Source organism: Panthera uncia, chromosome B4 (genome assembly GCF_023721935.1).
Source record: "Panthera uncia isolate 11264 chromosome B4, Puncia_PCG_1.0, whole genome shotgun sequence".
NCBI lineage: Eukaryota > Metazoa > Chordata > Mammalia > Carnivora > Felidae > Panthera > Panthera uncia.
In genome coordinates this window covers 48,668,073-48,686,332 of record NC_064809.1, presented here as the reverse complement: position 1 = coordinate 48,686,332, position 18,260 = coordinate 48,668,073, and positions in this window count along the sequence as shown.

Sequence of the window (18,260 nt, the reverse complement as noted above, 5' to 3'; positions counted from 1 at the left end):
TTCCTTTCTCTGCCCTTCACCCACTCATAGTTTCTCTCTCAAAAATAAATTAATGTTAAAAAAATAAAATAAAGTATCATAAAGAATATTTTCACTGCCCTGTAAATTCTCTGTGTCACATCTATTCAGCTCTGTCCTTTTCCCTTTGAAACTCTGAAAACCACTAATTGTTTATATAATTTTGTCTTTTCAAGAAAGCCGTATAGTTGAAATTATACACTATGTAACCTTTCAGTCTTGCTTCTTTCACAAAACAATATGCATTTAAAAATTTCTCGTGTCTTTTAGTGGCTTGATAGCTCACTTCTTTTTATTGCTGAGTGATATTCTATTGTACTGGTACACTACAATTTGTTTACTCATTCACCTTTTGAAGGACATCTTGGTTGCTTTCAGTTTGCAGCAATAATGAACAAAGCTGCTACAAATATTCATGTGCAGCTTTTTGTGTGTATATAAGTTTTTAACTCATCTAGGTAAATACCTAGGGATACATGGCTGTATTGGTTGGTAAGACTACATTTAGCTTTGTAAGAATCCACCAAACTGCCTTCTAAAGTGGCCATACTATGTTGCATCCCTACTAGAAATGAATAAGAATTCCTGGTGCTCCATATCTTTGTCATCATATGATATTATCACTTTGTTTGTTTGTTTGTTTGTTTGTTTGGTTTTTTTTTTAGCCATTCTAATAGGCAGGTACTAGTTTCTCATTATTGTTTAAATTTGTAATTCCTTCATGACATCTGATATTGAACATCTTTTCATAAGCTTATTGCCATCTGTATATCTTCTTTGGCAGGGTGTCTGCTCAGGCTTTTTGCCTATTTTTTAAATGGCTTGTTTGTTTTCTTATAGTTGAGTTTTAAGAGCTGTTTACCTGTTGCATAACAGTCTTTTATCAGATACATCTTTTGAATATATGATTTCCCAGCCTATGGTTTGTAGTCTCATTCTCTTGACATTGTCTTTTATACAACAGAAGTTTTTAATTTCAAAGAAGTCCAACGTATTCATTTTTTTCATAGATCATTCTTTTGGTGGTGTATCTAAAAATTCATTGCCAAAACCAAAGTCACCTAAATCTTCTCTGATATTATTTTCTAAAAGTTCCATATTTTGCATTTTACATTTAGATCTATGATCCATTTTGAACTAACTTTGCTGAAACTGTAAGGTCAGTGTTTAGGTTTTTATTTATTCATTTATTTGCATGTAAATGTCCAATTGTTCCAACACTATTTGTTAAAAAGACTGTTTTGTCTTTATTGATTGCCTTAACTCCTTTGCCAAAGATCAACTGACTACATTTGAGTGTGTCTATTTGAGGGCTAACTATTCTGTTCCGTTACCTATTTGCCTCTTCTTTCACCAGTACCACATTATCTGGATTATTGTAGCTCTATAACAAGTTTTGAAGGTGGGTAGTGCCCATTTTCCAACTTTGATTTTCTTCTTTAGTATTTCATTGGCTATTTGGAATCTTTTGCTGTTGCATATACATTTCAGAATCAGTTTGCCAAAACATAAATTTCCAAGATTTTTATTGGAATTGCTTGTATATATAGATAAAGTTGGAAGAAATGACATCTTAATAATGATGAGTCTTTCTATCCATGAACATGATATATCTCTTCATTTATTTAGTTCTTTGGTTTCTTTCATAAGAGTTTTATAGTTTTCCTCATATAGATATCATGCATATTTTGTTAGATTTATACCTAAATATTTCAGTTTGGGGGGCTAATTAAATGCGTTATGTTTTTAATCTCAAATTCCAATTATTCATTTCTGGTATATAGGAAAGCAGTTGACTTTTGTATACTAATCCTATATCCTGCAACCTTGCTATATTCATTCTTTAGTTCCAGGAGGATTTATTGCGGTTGATTCTTTGGGGTTTTCTATATAGATAATCATGTCATCCTCAGACAGTTTTATTTCCTCCTCTTCAGTTTGTGTACTTTTATCTTCTTTCTATTCCTGCTTTATTGAGTTAGCTAGTACTTCCAGTATGATGTTAAATAGGGCATTCTTGGCTTGTTTTTAATCTTGGGGGAAAAGTGTCTAATTTCTCACCATTAAGTATGATGATAGCTTTAGGCTTCTTTAAATGTTTTTTTTTTTTTTATCCAGTTAAAGATGTTCTCTTCTATTCCTGGTTCACTGAGAATTTTTATTATTAAAGGACGTGGATTTTGTCAAGTGCATTTTCTGAATCTATTGTTATGATCATAAGAGCTTTCTTCTTTAGGTTTTTGATGTGAATTATTGCATTAATTAATTTTCAAGTGTTGAACCAGACTTGCTACGTTGAATAAATACCACTTGATCATGGTATATAAATCTTTCTTTAGATTGTTGTTTAGATTTGCTAATATATCGATGAGGATTTTAATGTTCATGAGAGATATTAGTCTTGTAGTTTTCCTTTTGTGTAATTTATTTATATGGGTTTGGTATCAGGTTAAAATTGGCCTTCTAGAAAGTTTTCTGGAAGAGAGTGTGTAGAATTGATATTATTTCTTTCTTATATATTTGGCAGAATTCATTAGTGAACTCATCCGGGATTGGTGCTTTCTATTCTGGAAAGTTATTAACTTGATTTCTTTAATACATATGTACCTCAGGTTGCCTGGGTGGCTCAGTCAGTTGAGCGACCGACTTCGGCTTGGGTCATGATCTCATGGTTTGTGAGTTCGATCCCCGCGTTGGGCTGTACTGACAGCTCAGAGTCTGGAGCCTGCTTCTGATTCTGTGTCTCCCTCTCTCTCTGCCCCTCCCCCACTCATGCTCTGTCTCTTTCTGTCTCAGAAATAAACATAAAAAAATTAAATAAAATTTTTAAAAATTTTAAAAAAATACATATGTGCCTCTTCAGATTATTTATTTTTCCTTGTGTGAGGTTTTATATTGTTTCTTTAAAGGAACTGGTTCATGTCACTTAAGTTACCAAATTTATAGGTCATAGAGTGGTTTATAATATTCCTTTATTATTCTTATTAATGTCCATGGAATCAGTAGTGATTGCCCCTCTATCACTTCTGATATTAGCAAATTGTGTCCTGTATTTACTTCTCTTGATTAGCCTGGCTAGAGATTTATCCACTTTATTGGTCTTTTCAAAGAACCAACTTTTGGCTTCATTTATTTTCTCTACTGTTTTCCTGTTTTCAACTTCATTGTTATTGTGATTTATTTTAATATACCTGCTTAATTTTATAATACTCTTCTTCCTCTAGTTTCCTAAGGTAGAAGCTTAGATTATTGATTTTAGGTCTTTCTTCCTTTCTAATACATATATTCAATGCTATAAATTTCCCTCTAAGCACTGCTTTTGCTGCATTCCACAGATTTTATAAGTTATATTTTTATTTTCACTCAGTTCAAAATATTTTTTTTTTAATTTTTTTTTCAACGTTTTTTATTTATTTTTGGGACAGAGAGAGACAGAGCATGAACGGGGGAGGGGCAGAGAGAGAGGGAGACACAGAATCGGAAACAGGCTCCAGGCTCCGAGCCATCAGCCCAGAGCCTGACGCGGAGCTCGAACTCACAGACCGCGAGATCGTGACCTGGCTGAAGTCGGACGCTTAACCGACTGCGCCACCCAGGCGCCCCAAAATATTTTTAATTTTATTTGAGATTTCTTCCTTTGAATCATGCATTATTTAGAAATGTGTTGTTTAATCTCTGAGATTTTCCAGTTATCTTTCTGTTACTGTTTCTAGTTTAATTCCATTGTGTCTAACATATTTTATATGATTTCTAAAATTTTACAATTGTTGAAATATGTTTTATCGGCCAGAATGTGGTTTATTTTGGTGAATGTTCCACATAACCTTGAGAAGTATGTGCATTCTGCTGTTATTGGATTAAATCTTCTATAAATGTCAATTAGATCCTTTTGATTGATGGTGCTGTTCATCTCAATTGTATCCTTACTAATTTTCTGCCTGCTGGACCTGTCAATTACTGATAAAGTGATGTTGAAGTCTCCAACTAGAATAGTGGATTTGACTATTTCTCATTGCAGTTCTCTCAGTTTTTGCCTCATGTAATTTGATGCTCTGTAGGATACATACACATTAAATATTGTTATATATTTTTGGACCTATTTATCATTATATAATGCTCCTTTTTACCTTGATAATATTTCTTGTCTGAATTCTGCTTTTTCTGGAATTAATTTTAATATTCGAACTTCCTTTTGATTTGTGTTAGCATGGCATTTCCAATTTTTTTACTTTTAATTTATCTGTGTCTTATACTTAAAGTGGGTTTTCTGTGGACAACGTACATTTGGGTTTTTATCTATTCTGTCAGCCTCTGTTTTTGAATTGGTATATTTAGACCAGTCACATTTAAAGTAATTATTGATACAGTTAGATTAATATCTGCATTATTTGTAACTTTCTTCTGTTCATAATGCTTTTTTTTCTTTCTTTATATCTCCTTCTTTCTCTGTCTTTTCTGGCTTAAATTGAGCATATTATACAGTTTTATCTTCTCTCATCTCTTAGGATATCAATTGTACTTCCTTTTTATAATTTTTTAGTGTTTAGTATTTAATATTTATGTAGCATTTTTAATTACTTCCCTAGAGTTTGCAGTATACATTTACAACTACTCTAAGTCGACTTTCAAAAAATAATGTACCACTTCACAGGTCGTGCAGGCTACTTTATAGAAGTGTACTTCCTATTTCTTTCTCCAGTCCTTTATAACATTCTCACCATTTATTTCACCTAGCCATAAACTATAATTACTCAGTACATCATTGCTATCATTATTTTGAACAGTTATCTATATTATCCAATAATAATATTAATGTTAAAGTTTTTGTTTCATTCTTTTTCATTCCTCATTTAATGCTTTTCATTTCTTTACATAGACTTGAGTTTCTTATCTATCTAATTTTCTTTCTCTCTAAAGAACATCTGTTAACATTTTTTACAGGGGATGCTTAGGGGCAACAAATTCCCTGTTTTTGTTTTTCTGAGAAAGTTATTATTTCTCCTTTCCTTTGAATGATAACTCTACTGGATTCAGAATTTTAGGCTGATGGGTGTTTTCTTCCTTTCAATATTTAAATGTTTCACTCCACTCTCTTCTTTCTTACATGGTTTTTGATGACATCTTAATTTTAACTTAGTGAGACCCGTGTCAGACTTCTGAACTATAGAGCTCTAAGATAAATAAATTTGTGTTGTTAAAACCCACTAAGTTTGTGGTAATTTGTTATGGCACCAATTAGAAACAGTAATACAATACTTCAGGTATTCAATATCTTTTAACTTAAAGAGTCTCTAACTGATCATTTTATCTCAAGGCTTACTTTCTTCAAATCCATCTGCAACGCTGTCAGAGAGATTGATAAAAAACTAAAACTTGGCAATGACATAAGAATCTTCTTAAACTCTGTAGGCTACAGAATAAATACCAAGCACCACCACATGAAATATTAAGCCTTCCATGACCTCGGCCACCAACCTATTTAGTATCAGTTTTCATCATACATTCAAATTTTACTTCCTATAGTACCAAATTGCTTATAGTGTATATTAGATAAGATACTTTTAATAAAGTAAGTAGTAATAAAATCTGGTTATTTTAACAAAAATAGAATTTATAAATATGGTTCTAGATTAAGAAATAAAAAGTCCTTGGAGGGTTAGGATCTTCTCTCCAGACAGTTGGCACCAAATGACTCAGCACCAGCACCAGCTACCATCTGTTTTTATTCATCTGCTTAAGGCTTCCATTCCATAACAGAGAAGAACAGATCAAATTATCTTATCCTCACTTTTCCCCAATCTCACTACCTCCATAGACCGTCGATGTTCCCAGGGACAATACGGTAGATTGGCCCATATCCTTGGCCCGGGAACTGAGATACTAACCAAAAGGAAAAAGAAGAAAAGCTGCTGTGTGGACAAAAATAAGAATTCTATACATGTTATGTAGTTCACAGTTTTATGCCATTCCCACCCTTCTTCACCTAGAAGGTATGAAGTTCCCTGTAAAAGAAAACCTTTTTTTATGTAGTCACTATAATTTTGGCACCACACCTGTGGAGTTTCTACACCAAGCAATTCTCTAAGTCTCTGAGAACACCATCTGGGTCTCGTACAGTGCTTTTCTTTTTTTAAAAAATTTTTTTTAATGTTTTTATTTATTTTTGAGACAGAGAAAGACAGAGCATGAACGGGGGAGGGGCAGAGAGAGAGGGAGACACAGAATCGGAAGTAGGCTCCAGACTCTGCGCCATCATCCCAGAGCCCGACGCGGGGCACGAACCCATGGACCGCGAGATCGTGACCTGAGCTGAAGTCGGCCGCCTAACCAACTGAGCCACCCAGGCGCCCCTTGTACAGTGCTTTTCATTCTGACACTAACTACTCAGAGTTGCCACAGAACCCCAGGTTAAGGGCTGAATTAAACAATATTGCCCCCACTTCAGACGCCAGTTGCAAGATCAGGCCTCCCACACTTCTGACCACCAGTTCTGGCTACAGCTCAGGGGTTCCTGTGACCCCTGCTTGGGTTCTATAATTTGTTACAGTGGCTCTGAATTCTGGAATTCAGGAAAACATTACTTACTATTAATAGATTATTATAAAAGATGCAATTCAGGATAAGCCAAATAGAAGAGATGCATAGGACAAGATATGGGGAAGGAGAAGCTTACACACCCTCTCTTGGCATGTCACCCTCCCAGAATCTTGATGTTTTCAGCAACCCAGAAGTTCTTTGAACCCTGTCATTTAATGTTTTGATTAAATCATTGACCATTGGTAATTAATTCAATCCTCAGCCTTTCTCCCCCTCCCTGCAAGGGTCAGGGGTGAAGGTGTGGAGACTGAAAGTTTCAACCCACTAATCATCCCTTGGCCTTTTGTAACCATCCACTATCCTCCATGTTTAACTTCATTAGTGTAAATTCAGGTATGGTTGAAAAGGGATAATTACCAATAACAAAGGATGCTCCTTTCACCCATATCAGGAAATTCCAAGGGTTTTAGGAGGTCTCAGTAACCTCGGATGAAAACCAAATGAATATTTATTCTTGTTATTATATCACAATATCACCCTGAACTCATTATGTTGGCATTCTCTACATATATGTCAGTTTATCCAACTAGGCTTCAAACCTAAAGTTTTTAAAAAATATTTATTTATTTATTTGGGAGGAAAGAGAGGAGGGGAGGGGCAGAGAGAGAGAATCCCAAGCAGGCTCTTTGCTGTCAGCATGGAGCCCAATGCGGGGCTTTATCCCATGAACTGTGAGACCATGATCTGAGCCAAAACCAAGAGTCAGACACTTAACTAACTGAGCCACCCAGGTGCCCCTAAACCTAAAGTTTTCCACAATGGTTTTACTAAATTAGACCAACCAACCAGCTGATTTTCCTCCCTCCCCCCATCTGTCTCTCTATCCCTCCCTTCTTCCTTCCCTTCCTCCTTCCTTCCTTCCTTCCAGCCTTCTCTTCATGCACAAGTGCAGTTTCAATCTCTGTACACTAAAGTATACTTCTGGGGTGGAGAGCATTAGATATTTTTCAAGGGGTTGAATAGGGATTCAAGTAAATCTTTTCTAAAGTTTAAGGAACACAGAACCCTCAGCTGACATCAGGATTATAAAATCTGGTAGTAAAAACAGATGTGTAATCAAATAAAACATTAGAGTATACATATTAGATAAAAAGCAGATCACAAAAGTGCTGTCCCTAATAACCATAAATTTTTAATGTTAAAATGTAATAAAAAGTTTACTAACAGCAATAAAACATTTATAAAGTCAGACCTCATGCCATACTCTCCAAAGCATATACAGTATTCCCTCCACATCTGACCAAACAACAAAAATATCATTAAATTATGGCAAATAATGCTTTTCAAGCCACCAGCCCTCAAATGATCCCTAAGTTCAATGGTCCCTAAGAGATGGGATGCAAAACAGGTGAGCCCTATAATTTCCCCCGTTTGCTACTGTGATGGCATATCCAGGTTGCTGCTCAAGTATGGGGAAACCAGGCAGAGCCTAACAGGCCTAACATTTCTCCTACCTGAGAAAATGGAATACAGGTAGACCAAGGGGGATAGAGGTCAAAGGACAGAGTGCCAAAGAGGAAGAAACTGTACCCAGAGAAAATTCTGATGACCTCCACAGGATCCCTCTCAAGTATTCAGGTGAATATTTGTCAACCCATGCTTGTGAAGAAAATACCCAAAGCTGGAAGAGAGTGTGGAGGAAATACCCTACAAAGATCCAGAAAAAGTGTCTATTCCCACCAGATGGACTGAAAAACCTCATAAGTTATGAGGCACAGGGCAGAGTACACAGAAAGGTCTTACCTCAATAGTAGGGAATAATTGGCTACAAACTAAGTGCTATTCCAGTGCCACCCAACAGAGCTAAAAAGCAATATCTAAAAAGGATCAAATATTTCAAAAATAACAACTGTGTCCCAGAACAAAGTCAAGAATATTTATAAGAATACAGAAGTATCCTACCCAAAAAGGTAAAATTCACAATGTCTGTCAATCAAAAAATTATCAAGTATTCAAAAAAGCAAGAAAATAAAACCCGTAAAGAGGAGAAAAATCTATATACTGTATATTTAAAAGGTTATGTAGATACAGGCACCTGGGTGGCTCAGTCAGTTAAGCGTCTGACTTCAGCTCAGGTCATGATCTCATGGTTCGTGAGTTTGAGTCCCTCATCGGTCTCTACACTGACAGTGTGGAGCCTGGAGCCTGCTTTAGATTCTGTGTCTCCCTCTGCCTCTACCCCTCCCCCACTTGTGTGCACTGTCTCTTTCTCTCTTTCTCTCTGTCTCTAAAAAATAAAAAACGTTAAATTTTTTAATTTATGTAGATAAATGCAAAATTTTTCAAAAAACCTAAATCAAATATCTAGAGATGAAAATTACAAAGTATGCAGTAAAAAGTATACTGTATGGGATGAATTACAGTTTAGACATTACAGAAAAAGAAATTAGTAAATTTGAAAATGTAACAATAGAAACTATACAAAATGAAGTACAAAGAGAAATGAGATTTTCTAGTTTATTTTCCAGAAGATATAAAATGGGCGGAAGACATGAACAGACACTTTTCCAAAGAAGACATCCAGATGGCTAGCAGACACTTAAAAAGATGCTCAACATCACTCATCATCAGAGAAATACAAATCAAAACTACAATGAGATACCACCTCACTCCTTTCAGAATGGCTAAAATTAACAACACAGGAAACAACAGATGTTGGTTATGATGCGGAGAAAGGGGAACCCTCTTACAGTGTTGGTGAGGATGCAAACTTGGGCAGCCACTCTGGAAAACAGTGTGGAGGTTCCTCAAAAAGTTAAAAATAGAACTACCCTATGACTTAGTAATTGTACTACTAGGTATTTACCCAAAGGATACAAAAATACTGATTCAAAGAAGCATATGCACGTCAATGTTTATAGCAGCATTATCAACACTAACCTATCTATGGAAAGAGCCCAAATGTCCATCGACTGATGAATGGATAAAGAAGAGGTAGTATATATACACGATGGAATATTACTTACCATCAAAAAGAACGAAATCTTGCCATTTTCAAAGACATGGATGGAGCTAGAGTGTGTGATGCTAAGCAAAACAAGTCAGTCAGAGAAAGAAAAATACCATACAATTTCACTCACATGTGGAATTTAAGAAGGAAAACAGATGAACATATGGGAAGTGGTGAAAGAAAAGAGAGAGGAAAACAAACCACAAGAGACTCTTAACAATAGAGAACAAACTCAGGGTTGATGGAGAATTGGGTGGGGGATGGGCTAAATGGGTGATGGTTATTAAGATGGCACTTGTTATGATGAACACTGAGTGTTATATGCAAGTAATAAATCACTGAATTCTACTACTGAAACAAACATTACACTCTATGTTAACTAACTTGAATTTAAATACAAATTTGAAAAATTAAAAAAAGAAAAAGACAAACAACAGTTCACCAAAGATATATAAATGGCAATTAAGCATATGAAAAGACACTCAACATCATTAGGCACAGAGAAATATAAATTAAAACAATAATGAGATACCCCTACATACTTTTTGAATTGCTAATATTAAAAAGACTGGTTATGCCAAGTATTGGTGACAATATGGATGAAATGGCACTCTCATACACTGCTGATGGGAATGTACATTGGTACAACCACTTGGAAAAGTCTGACTTTTTTATATAGTTAAACTTACACATCCACCATAGGACCCAGCCATTTTTTCTCCTTAGTTTTCCCAATTAAAGTAAATGTCCAAACCTAGGCTGTTATGACAAGTTTATTTATAATTACCGAAATATGGAACCAACAGAAATGTCCATCAATACATAACTGAATAAACAAACTCTGTTTTTTCCCAACAATGAAATATTACTCAGCAGTATCAAAGAATAAAATATTGGTGCATATGACGATAACTATAATAAAACAATAAGCAGTGGAATAAACTACTAATACATACCATAATATTAATGAATCTCAAAGGAAGCATACTAAATTAAAGAGTATATTCTGTGCAATTTCGTTTATAAAAAATTTTAATAAAAATCTATAAATAGATACTAATCTATTGTGATAGTGGTTGTCTAGTATCTAGGGGAAGGAGATGTTATCAGGGAGGAAGAGAAAAAAGGATTACAAGAAAGCATAAGAAATGTCCTTTTGGTCAGTGATAGAGATGCAATTATCTTAATTATTGTGATGGTTTCGTGGGTATGCACATATGTCAAATTTACCAAATTGTGTTAAGTATGTGCAGTTTATTGAAAGTCAATTCAGTAAACTTCAGTAAATCTTTTTATAAGGTAGTATACATTGAAAGATACAAAAGATTGTTGTGGAGCTAGACATAATTCTAAATTTACCCTTTCACCTACTCCACTCCAACCCAACCCAGAGGCAACTCAGAGGAAAAAAAAAGGAAAGAAGATAAAGTCCTGGGAACGCTATTAATCCATGAAATCTCTAACATTTGGAGGAGAATATTAAGGGGCTGAGAGGAAAAATAAATGGAAAAAATTCTGGGCAGAACCCGCACCTGTTTATTGGCTGTGGAACTCAGCAGCAATTACAGAATAACTTCCAGAACTCATGATTTGGGTGTAGCCAAACAGAGCATAAAGGCATAATCAGAAAAAAAATGAAACATAAGGGACAAGGTTTTGAAGGAGCAGGAAATCAAGTAAAGAGGCACCAAGTGATGTTTGTCTCCCATCTGCTACACTCCAAGGGATTAATAATGCTGGAGTCTCATTCTCTCTCGTACTTTTAAATCTCCTGGCACCATTTTTCCTGAAACTGGGGTGGGGTTGGTAAGATAAGCAGAGACAAGGAAAATGAAATGCTTTTGATGGAAGCAATTCCTTTGGGGTTCCACACTGTGTCAGTGGAATAATTTTAAAACTCTCCCAAAGGGGTAAGATATATCTCAACAGAGTGGTATGAATGTGTCTTAGAAGATGAAAGGAATCTCAGGTGAGAGAGAGAGGAGTTGAGTTCTCCAAGCTGTACATAATGTCAAGTAATGACCAAGCATCCTACTATGCCCTTAGGATTTAGAAGAATGTGCAGAGCATGTAATGTTAAGTCATCAAATTATGTATATGAAAAATCAAGAGGTCTCATATGAAGTAAGAAGGAAGTCAAATTTGATGGAGGTGACCATGTTGAGCACCAACATTTTAAAAGAAATGTTAGATATACAAACCATAACAGTCAAAAGAAAGGTGAAAAAGAAGGAAGTGAAGGAGAGGGAGGAAGGAAAGATGTAACAGAGGATGGAAAATAATGAATAAATTGTAACTAAATGTAGGGAAGAAATTTTCTATGAGTGCTTCCTTCCATACCATTACCTAATCAGAGCACAAATTAGATGTTTTTAATCCACAAAGATTAAATCACTTGAAAATAATAATTAAATAAGGATAGTTTTAGAGCTAAGAATACATATTGAAGAACACCATTTTATAATTAAATTTAAAAGAATAGAGAAACGTTTTATAACCTTTTTACTTATGGACTAAGGATGAAATGATTTTATTAGTATTCTTTTTGACTTCTCTTTTACTTCTCAATAAAACTAGTACCTTTAAAGTGCAATAAGTAAAATGTTTAATTAGATGCATACCTAATCCAAAATGGGATCTTAAAACAAAGGCTTTATATAATCACAGTAAATTCATAAAGAAAAAAATGATTAAAACAATTAAAGATAATAGATATGGACTGCAAGTATGACCAATCTAAATAATACTGAGTTCCCTAAAGGGAACAACACAACAAATGGAATAGAAAACATTTTCAGTAATATAATACAAGAAAATTTTCTGAAGTGAAAGGACTGAATATGCACTTTACAGGGAGATACTGCATTCCAGGAAAAAATATATATCACCAATGAGAAGGAAGAATGTGATAAATAAAGCAAAATGCAATATACAACAACAGTGCAAAAGAGAAAAGATTAAATCCTACCAATGGAATGAGAGAAGACTCCATGGCAGAGATATCATTTGAGATGTGCCTTGAGAGCTAAATTTCTTTGGAAGATTATGGTAAGGGAATAAATAGCCAATAGCCTAAGCAAAAGTGAGAAATTGTAAAGACTATTTGGTGAAATGCCCATAATGGGAGATTGACAGAGAGGTAAATATGAAAGTGGAGCATAAGAGCAGAAGTAACAGAAAACTTATCCAATGTGCTAAAATTGATTTTCATTTTGAAGGCAATAGGAAGTTTCTAGAATTTTTTGAGTTAGGCTTCAACGTATTATTCATTCCAACACACAGTTCCTACCCTGAAGCCAAGAATTTCAAATAAAAGCTATCATTAATATTTCAGACTGAGTGGCAGGCACCTGGGTGGCTCAGTAGGTTAAGCATCCAACTCTTGATTTTGGCACAGGTCATTATCTCACAGTTGGTGAGTTTGAGCCCTCACTGGGTTCCTCGTGCTGACAGTGCAGAGCTTACTTGGAATTCTCTCTCTCTCTCCCTGTCTCTCTGTCCCTTATGCACATGTTCTATTAATTAATTAGTTAGTTAATTAACTAACTTAAAAAATATTCCAGAATGAATTTCACTTCCCTTCCCCCAAAATGCTGTGGCAGGGCTTAGCCCACTGGTTTTCATCTTGGGCCATTTGTCAATGTCTGGGGACATGTTTGGCTCTCTCATCTGGGCAGAAGGTGCTATGGGCATCTGGTGGGTGAGGGCCAAGTATGCTGCTATTCTTGCTATAATGCAAAAGACAGCCTTCTCACGAAGAATTATCAGGTACTATGTAGTGCTGAGGTTGAGAAACCCTGGTCTAAAGCTAAGTTAACCAGCAAAACCAAAACAAATGTTTGCCAATTTTATCTAGAGATATCCAAGCAGTTGTTAACACTGCTGGCTCCAAGAGACTCTAAGTGTCTTTCTTCACCATCCACAGACACCTTAGCCCAATACAGAAATATTTCTCTATCCTCATTCTATCCAAAACACACTGTGTCCACTTGTCCTGTCATACTGCTCTCATCCTTGATATCCAAAGATACTGACCAAATAGAACTTCCTTTCTATAATCTATCATCTTTTGAATTTCAATCCGATGTAATTCTATCCTTCTTCCTGACAACTAATTCTGCCACTGCTGCCTTCTCACCTCTTTCCTCTGTGCCCTCTGGAATCTCATTACCTCATAAACAAATTATTCTACATCTTCTACTTCTTTAAAAAAGTGTTCCTATGCTTTCCTATAGCTTTGACAAATGCCCCAAGCACCATGAGAGCTAGAGGGAGAGTAGACATTCATCTTAATTCCTAGTTCTTTTTTTATACCATAATACCGCCTTCTTGTAATTACATTTTTAGGCCCATGACACCTGGCTACATACCATCAACATTTTTTTATCTGTCATTTATGATCCTCTTGATCACATACCCAAATTAGTTAAGAACTCTGAATCTTTCATCACAAATAGTCATGATCTCGAGTATTAACAATGCTCATGTGCCCAACTTACCCAATACCCTAGTCCCACAGACATCATCAATCCCCAGAGGTACATATCCACTCCTTTAACAATCCACACACAAAAAGGTATATCACTTTGAACTGCTCCACTTCTCAGAAAACAAACAACAAACATCAGAATCCCAGTTCTTTACAGCTACACTAACTAAGGTATCTAGGTACTATAGAAACCAACTCTTGGGGCACCTGTGTGGCTCAGTGGGTTAAGTGCCCGACTTCAGCGCTGGTCATGATCTCACGGTTCATGAGTTCGAACCCTGCGACAGGCTTTGTGCTGACAGCTCAGACCCTGGACCCTGCTTTGGATTCTGTGTCTCCCTCTCTCTCTGCCCCTCCCCCACTTGCACGTGTGCGCTCTCTCTCTCTCTCTAAAAAGTAAACATTAACAAATTAAAAAAGAGAGAGAAACCAACTCTTGCTAATTTAAGCAGAAAAAAACACTATTGGAAGAAAATTGGTTAGGAGAATGGTCAGGCAGGCTGGAATGCAGCTCTGAAAATGGTGGGACAGAAGAAAGCTAGGTTGGCAGAGCAGCAGCCGTGATCACATCATTTAAGTAAGTAACCATCACCATCAGTAAGGGCCCTGTGCCCACTACCCAAGCTTCTGATGGTTGCAGCCAAAGCTCAGTTCCCTGCCACTCTCCCCTGAATATTGGACGTGGTTACTACCACTGCCAAAATGGATTTTCTATCATCTATTCTTTGCAAGATTTGTTCCTTATTCAAAATTCAAGACAAGTGTATTTTGTGCCACCATGCCTTCATGCAAAACTCCCCATTGCTTTCTCCTCCTGGAAAGCTCATTTTTCAAAATCTAGCTCAAAGGTCTCCCGTGAAGCTTGTCTGTCCCACCCAATAGAGTTAATCACTCCTTCCTTTGTGTCATCTATGTACATAGCCCCTAAATTACAGCATTTTAAATATTTTACTGAAATTATTTATTTGCAAGTCTGTATTTCCTACCAAACAGCCAGTGCCTTGAAAGCAAACACCATAATTTATTTATCTGTGCATTCTCTAGCATAGTGTCTAGCACATTGTAGGTGCAAGAGTGATTTAACAGTGAGAAGATACCATCCTTTTCATTTTCACACAAATATTGAGGACTCCCTAATGTGTTATATAAAGAATCTCCTTATTTTTTGATGAATGGATGGAGCAGAGTTTTAGATTAAAGTTAGAAGAATGTTATAGACCAAGCAGAGCTATCTCTGTGTGTAGGCAGAGTGGACTCGGGCTTAAAGGCAGCTCCCTCAGATATCACCTCCACTACCTTTGATGTTAACCCATCAGTTCTGGAAAGGTGTCTATTAAAATATAAATGTTTACATCTGCAGTCAGTAAGTTATTCGATAACTGTAGAACAGAACAGGATCTGCAAAGTCGAAACAGAGCAAGGAAAGGAGGGTAGGAAATCCCTGTGGCTTGAGTCCTGTAAGGAGAGGGGAGGTGAGTGTAAACTAGCATTCCAGTGGGAAGGCCTAGGTCCACAAAAAAAGCACTGGGTTAATTAAGGGAATGCCAGAGCTTGACTTCACCTGTGTCACAATTCTACCCAGGTCAAGCCAGCTCTAACCAAAGATCAGTGCCAAATTTGTGAGCATACAAAACAAATGCCATCCAGTCTCTTTCTAAAATGAGTACCCATTTACATGTTAAATGGTAATATAATAATTTCAGTTTTCCAGATTGCTTTTTAATAAGACAGAGAATGAAACTAAGAGATGTTTATAACTGTGAGTGAAATTTTTAAAATATATTCTACAACTATAATGGAAATTAAAATGTAGTAAGAACATGATTGAGATTTCAAACAGTGGTATAAACTGGATTTGTGATTATAGGGACTTATTTTGAAAAGAAATCATAGACTAAGCAATCATAGAGGTTAAACTCTCAGTACTCTTTGCCCTTCTCAGTACTTTATGTGTTGTATACCAACTCAAGAGGACACAGAGGAAAAGCTACACTAAGAGTTTAAAAACCAAATGTGAATATCTTTCTTTGGCACTCAACTTGCTCTAACAATAATGGAAAATTGAAAAAGAAAAAAAGACAGATGTCTTTATTTTTATTTTTTTAAGTCTAGTATAATTAACATACAGCGTTACATTAGTTTCAGGTATGGAATATAATGCTTCAGCAATTCTATACGTTACTCAGTGTTCGTCATGATAAGTGCACTCTTACTCCCCATCACCCATCTTACCCATCACCTCACCCACCTCCCCTGTGGCAACCTCTATATTGAGGACTCCAGGGGTTTGGGTTGCTTTTTTTCTTTGTTTCTTGAATCTCACATATGAGTAAGATTGTATGATATTTTTCTCTCTTTAAATCTTAATTACTCTCTGTAAGATATCCACTATGGATGTCTGAACAGCAGGAATTATAAATCCATGACCCCTTCTCAAAAAACTGGTTGGTCAACCCACTCATAGATAGACTACAACTAATAGAGTCAGGGGAAAGATCAGAAGATCGCTACTTAAACCTAGTGATAATTAAAGCAGAAGCCAGGATCTGCATTATAAAATGGATATAAACAAATTAAATGTTTAAAAAAATCTTGTCTGGGTATACTTTTATATTTATATTTATGTTAGTTTTCATTTACCTAATAATGACAAAAAGAGTAGACTTTTTTCATACAATTAACACAGAATATGGGGGAAATAAGTTTTAAAGTGTCAAATGAATAAAACATTAAAATATAAAATTTTAATTAAAGTTTAAAATAAGTTTAGAGTTCAGACATGTTTGGGTCTCTAAGCTCATTTTGTTCATCTTACTGTAAAGGAGGAAACTGAGGCCCACAAAGAATGCTCCCTGCTCAGCATCACACAGTTGTGAAGCAAGGACTGATCTGGAACTCTTGAATCCCAGACTCATGCTTTTAAGTCAGGCAAACTACGGTCTGCAAGTTAAATCATACCTGCCATCTGGATGGCTTGTACATTTTTTAATAGTTGAAAAAAACTAAAGATTATAATATTTTGTGATACATGAAAAATATATGAAATTTAAATTCCAGTGTGTGTGTGTATATATATATATATATATATATACACATATATATACACATATATATACATATATATGTATATATATGTGTATATATAGCCACACCTAAGTCATTTGTGTATTGGTTATATTTGCTTTTATACAACAAACAAGAGCTGAATAGTTGTAATACAGACAATTGCACTGAAAGCCAAAAATACTTACCTGACTCTTTACAGAAAATGTTTGTTGACTACTGTCTCAAAAAATGAATTTAAGAAGTCAGTCCTGCAGCCAACATTCTGATTTCCCCAGTCAAAAAACAAACAAAAACAAAAAGCAGTACAAAATTTCTAATTAATCAAACTCATTTTTTCAAATGTATTCAAAAGCTCCTTTACACTTATTTTCTGTACTATTTGGGACTGAATTGTTCCTTGTTTTAGGCAAGTTGATTTGGTTGCATGGAATAAAGACCCATTCACGTGAACTTAAGCAAAAGAGAATACTAAGGATACACCTGGAAATCAAGAAAATCCATAATTACAAGGCATCATTGAAAAGACCTTACAAAGGCTGAAGCTAGAGGGTATTTCTGAATTGTAGCTGGCTCTAGCTACTTTAAATGCAAGCAATCAAGAACCTTTTTCCTAGTGCTCTGTCGCCCTTGACACAGTCATACTCCTCAGGAGTATTTCTTTTTCTCCTAACAACAACTGGCTTTTTGCGTTTATTTTCACTCTATGCTGCTTGAAAACTCTACCTTGCATATGGTCCCATACACGTGCCCTAGTCTGATATCAGCTTTCACAAATTGGTAGGTATAGCAGTTGTGATTAGCTGAGTTGATTCTTGAGGCATTTAGTAACCTAAGTACAAAAAACTGCATATGCTTGGCTTAACTCACACTTTATTCTAACTAATGGACTGCTAGGAATTCTGTGATTGGCTTCCTTAAAATCAAGAATTCACACTGTTCCAATCATCCATGGTTCAGAAGATGGCAGCTTAGGAATAATTCCATCAGAGCATAGAAACAGGTGTTTCCTTATAAGAAGCTGTTGTTGGGTTATCATCCCCCAAAATGTTTCTTCTTGGTTCACATACATGATATTTTTCTCTATAGCTAGATTTTAAATCCCTTTAGGAAAGAAATCACTTCTACTTTCTATATCCATGA